We start from the raw sequence: 5541 nt of genomic DNA on the forward strand, positions 1-5541 counted from the left end.
TGCCCAATTCATTGAATCTGTCTGAATCTCTCTGAATCAAGTCAGAGGGTTCTGATTTTATTCAGAGATATTAAAGGGTCTCCTGATTCGATTCAGATTTGCAGATTTGGCCACTGAATCGGGCCAAATCTCCACCAAATTGAATCAATGCCCAAAGTTTCTCACAGCCCTAATATCTATTTCAATAAACCTGTTTTTGGTGCATGCTGTGTGCCTATACATGTGCATGAGGGGTGTGGTGTGGTTTAATTAGAGTGGTTCCTTAACAGCTGCTCCAATTAAAGTGGCTCACTGTCACGTGTATTAAGCCACCTCTTATTTCCCCCACCACAACATTTTAAAATGGCTGTAAGGGCGCCTTAACTAAAGCTCATTTGATGAGCTTTAAAGTGCTCCCACAGCCATTTTGAAGTATGAGGGGGCTTAATACACATGACAGTGAGGTGATCCTGGAGGCTTCTAATAAGAATGTGAACCAACATGTCTATAGGCAGACTATATGTCTATAAGGACAGAGAATTTTCTACTCCCATTAGATGTATAGAAGACTAGTCTGTCTAAAACTGGGAAGGAGATTGTTCTGCGAGGGCCAGAAATGTTTTGCTCGTTTCTTTCTCAACCAGACCAGCATAAAAATTGTGACATTTTGCAGACATGAGGCTTCAGTGTTGATACTGCTTACCTCTAGTGGAATTTAGTGGACTGGTGAATTTTGTGCAGTTCTACTTGCAAGGTACAAAAAACTCATTTCTCCCAGAACAGTGTTATGAGGCAACGCAGACCATGATACAGTTAATTCATGAATAGTACCACTTTGTGGTGTGTGAATGGTTTTGCTGTTAAGTGTTTTTCTGGGTCTCAGGCATAAAAAGTGTGATACTGTCAGTTCCAGGTACTCTCCCATCATCAGATGGATCTTTTAAATACTAGATACAAGATCTTTAAATACAAGAACTAAGTATCAGTTGTGCTGATATCTGGTATCAGTCTTCATTTCCTTTTTGATGCCAAGTGCAAGCAAACTTCTGCATCTCCTTTTCTTTCCTCCGGTCCTTAATATTAAACTTGATTGCCTCACATCACTGTTCATTGTAGTAGCAGATTGTCAATAAAAATATTGTCCTGTGAAACAAAAACATATTTTCATTTGGATCTTATGTATAACTACATTGTGGACACTTCCATATATGTGGAGCATGCGATAAATGTTACATCTTCCTGTGTCTTTGGATCAGTACATGAAGTCAATGGAAACATTCTACACATTCCATGGGACTCTGGATCCTTCCAGTGTGCCTTAACAGGCCAGCACTGCACTAAATCACTGTAGACTCTATTTTATTTCATACAAGCTTGTATGTAACTGCTTACCTAATTTCCCAGAAATTTATACTTTACAGATTACTAGAGAGAGAAAAAATGTCATGCTCATAAATGACAGTCACAGTTTGCTTTACAGGTTCCATAGATGTGACATGTCAACATGAACTACAATACGTAGTTGTCATCCTGTCCAAGGACAAGATAGAAACAGGCATCTGTCATAACATATGTGATCTGAAAGACTACTCCAGGAGGAAAAATCCAAAGATACTTCCTATCAGTTAGGAAATAAAACAAGGAAATTCTTAAATAGCTGAAAGAATAAAAATAAAGATTTTATTGTAATTGCAAGAGAGAAGATAAACTGTATATTCTAGTTTTGAACAACAAAAATCATCTTGATTGTATATGATTTATGTTTCCTTTAAGTAAAGAGTAAAGCATATGTTATACACATCTTCATTTATCATGTTTATCATGCACTGATATGAATATATGCACATGTATGTGCACATAAGTACATATGTCCAATGTTAAAGTACTCTAGGAAATCTGACTAGCTTAACACTTTACTTTTCTTTTAACTACCTATTTGCTCTGGCTTGACTAAGCTATTATCCACAAAGTGATAATTGATCAAGCAATTGCATTTTAATTGGGCTAATACACTGGCTTAGTGATTTATGCTTCTTTGTTTTGTTTTGTTAGAAAACAATCATATTAGTTTAACCACCCACCCAATTCATCTATTAAAAGCCCTTTTGTGCTAATATTTCATTATCTACAAATCCACAATAGTTCACTATCTATAAATATAAATGGATATGACAATGTTTTGCATTCACATATTAATTTCTCAACTGTCATGTTACTAGTTACACCATGCCTAATTTTCACTAATATTCTCCTATTTTTGATAAATCCACCAATAAGAGAAATTTACTAATACAATTATGCTATTGTGTTTAGTATAATAGGCTTGATTCTGGTCTTACTTCAAACCCTTGCAACCAGGGGTATCTTCACTAAATTTATTGTGGTTATGGTAGTAAAAGCAAAAGCAGAATAGATCCATAGTGCTAAAATACAGCCCTTTTCTGGAATTCCTTTGCTTCAGGGTTTGGAAGGCGTTTAGTCTGTATTATCTACCCATATAAGTTAAAAGCATACACACGAATACACAAAGCAATACTTCAGTCTAAATTAAAAACAGATACTGTTTCCCCCCCTTTACCATAAGTCATTTTCTAATGGCTATGGTATGTAGTCTGTATATGACCTAGCAGCATTAATAGCATAAAATATCTATATGATAAGTCTTTTGAATGATATTATACATGCTGTTATAAAGAACACTGATTAGAATAGATCTAAAATAACTGTGGGCTAAAATCTAATGGCATTTTATTAGATGCACCATTAAAAGAGTTTCTTCACTGGCAAGAGAAGTATTGCCTCAGTGGGTGCAATCCCTCATGTACCTTGTAACAAAAACTACATTATTAATTTATAAGGTTATGACACAGTGAACAGAGATAACACAAAACAAGTGTGCAGGTTGGGGAAAATAAACCCTTTTCATAGCTTGGAGGCAAGGGGGACAAACAAAAATCCCCAGAGCTTGGAGAATAAAGAGTTAAATTCTGGTTCCAAGCTGCAAGTTAGGTTTAAAATGCAGCAACAGAAACCTGGCTTTGAAGTAACACTTCTATTGTCAAGGGTTACTGATGCAAAAAATGCTAATCTCTCCCCCCTGCCCAAATTACACACTGTAGATCTTTGAAAGAATACCTGTTTCAAATACTGTTGATTTTCCAGGTGTGTGAATTTCATAAAGATCAGTTTCTCTCTAAATTATGAGTGTTTTCCCCTATTGTGTTCATCTGTATTGTTTACCATCTGAGGAAATGATGGTATGATTGCTGTTGTCCTTGCTCCATACATCACTTTCTAGCAACACTCAACTGCAAATTGCAGATACAAATTGTAATTAAACTTACACTTACAAGGATTGTTCACAACTGAAGTACAAAGAACATGTTAGTACACAATTATCTGTATCAACAAGCATCCTAAAATAAGACCCCGTGAGCAGTGGACTTTTGGCCACTGACTTCCATATTCTTGCCAAGAGAAGACCAAAGGGCAATTTACAGTATATGCTTACACCTTTAAATATATAGTGTCTTGATCTATAATCAAGGCAGGATTTTTAATTTAGGAAATATCCCTTTATTAAAAATATTTTCTAGGAAACTTTTCAGTCAAAAACACATTACAAAACTTGGTCAACATATGTGGTATAAAGTAGTATAACATATATGGTATAAAGTGTAACGTGCATTACTAGTTTGCAGGTCTATCCAGAAGCTGGTAAAAAGGCAATTATTAGCAGAGGTTGAATGTCTCATAACTGTTTAAAACCATTTAAATTAGGCATCTACTTTGCAAATACTTTGGCCAATGTTTCAATTGTATCAATACTTACAGCTTTATTACCTCTTACAAACAAATGCGATAAATACTAACTAGGCTTGCTTACTGGTGCTGTTCCACTGTGAAATGTTGCTGTAGTCTATTAAATGTTTTAGTAAAAGAAACATTGTGTACATTATAAAAACGAGTTAGTGTATGCACTGGAACATCTCTTTGTGGTCTTAAATTAAGTACTTCAAATCCCTTTGTAAAGAAATTGCAACTGAAGAGAATAAAAATTCTCTTGTAATTGTTAATGATAAAAGATAATTGTTAAAAAATATCTTGTAATTGTTAATGACAAATGAATAAAGACAAAGATAAATGAGTTTTAAAGATAAATCAAGTGAATTTAGTTATTTGTTTAAGGTACTTTTTACATAGGCAATGAAGGTGCCTTTAAAATACAGGAATTTAGAGGAGAAAATGCATGTATAAGCGGAATTCAAGGATTAATTAAGTCATGTGAGTAAATATCTTTGGCTAATAGAGCACTTATGAATAATAGATAATTTAGCATAGGAAACACTGTTTCCAACAACAAGAAAGCCTCCTTGCGTGAACCCTCACTTCTCTCTGCAAATTTTCTTTTGAAAGCCAATAAATGGCTCATACCCATCCTGCACAATGGCACTGTAAAAGGAGAAAAAGGGGAGATGGCACCACATCCCTTTAATGTGGCATATTTCTTGCATAAACATTGCAGCACATCTTACAATACCAGAGGTAACGAATCAATTAAACAGGATTCACCCCCCTCTATTCTTCCCTCCCTCTTTCTCACCCTCCTCTAAAGCCTTCCTCCTCTAAAGCTGCTTGCATATTGCTGCTTTGTAGTTTCCCAGAGCCAGAGCAGTAGGACCCAGGGGCCTCCCCCAGCCACCAATAGAAGCTCATACTTGGATCTATTTGTATGCAATGCCTTCTGCTCTGCGCATTAATAGTAATACAGATAACGGGTCTGAAAGAATTCTCTTCTGAAGAAGGATTTGATTTTCCAGGGTCCTGATACTGGGAAGAAATCCGGTTTCATCCCCCTTTTATATTTAAAAGTCTCTTGAACAGCTTGTCTCCTTAAACTCAAAAAAAAAAAAAAATCAGGTCTCTCTATGCGAGGAAAGTTGCAAGGACTGTCTGAATCATGGAACTGCTAGTTTTCTGACAACCTTCTTATCTCAGAGGGTAAGTCCCCCCCCATCCCTTCCTCCCTCTTCTTCCCCCCTCCCCCCCAAATAATAAAGCAGCGGGTGATGGGACAGGCCCCTCTGGAAGTGCAAGGAGGACGCAATTGTCTGGTAGTCGCGCCGCATTCAGGGTTGCGGGGTTTGGGGTTTTTTGGTTTTAAACCAGTCAACAGTTTCTAAAGAGAGATGGAGAGTGATCAGGAAAGGGAAGAGCAAAAGTAACCGGGGCGCGGGATGAGTGCAAGGAGCAGTCCAACAAGTCTGTTTGCGGGGACTCGGGGTTCTTCATGGGGCGGGATAGTCAGCCGGCGGGAGGATGCTGCCCTGCTACCGGGGCGGGGGAGGGGGGGGTAGTTTCTTTGCGGCTTTCCTGGCTCACAAAGAAGTTTTGGAGCCGTTCCTCCTGCCGCCCCGCCTGCCTATGTGTGTGTGCGCGCGCCTGGCTGAGAGCGGCTCCTCCTGCAGGGCCCGCGCGGGCCGGGGGCGGCTGAGGCGCCCCGCGCTGCTCGGCGGGACCAACGTCCGGCTCCCCGGCCTCGGGCTGGGCGGGGGGCGGGGG

The 5541-nt window shown here is 38.5% G+C and overlaps 1 protein-coding gene across 3 annotated transcripts in view; it reads left to right on the top strand.

Moving 5' to 3' along the window:
• The first annotated feature begins 4666 nt into the window (after positions 1-4666).
• The window catches only part of ROBO1 (roundabout guidance receptor 1), a 1129598-nt gene continuing 1128723 nt past the window's right edge, over positions 4667-5541 (top strand). For 2 of the 3 annotated variants that reach the window (XM_019528738.1, XM_019528739.1), the window contains exon 1: positions 4668-4980. The gene's annotated coding sequence lies outside the window, so the exon portion shown is untranslated. Of the gene's footprint in view, positions 4981-5541 lie in introns of all 3 variants that reach the window. The other variant, XM_019528741.1, reaches the window with a different exon arrangement.

This window comes from Crocodylus porosus, unplaced genomic scaffold (assembly GCF_001723895.1).
Source record: "Crocodylus porosus isolate Cpor-Errol unplaced genomic scaffold, CroPor_comp1, whole genome shotgun sequence".
In the NCBI taxonomy this organism is placed as follows: Eukaryota; Metazoa; Chordata; order Crocodylia; family Crocodylidae; genus Crocodylus; species Crocodylus porosus.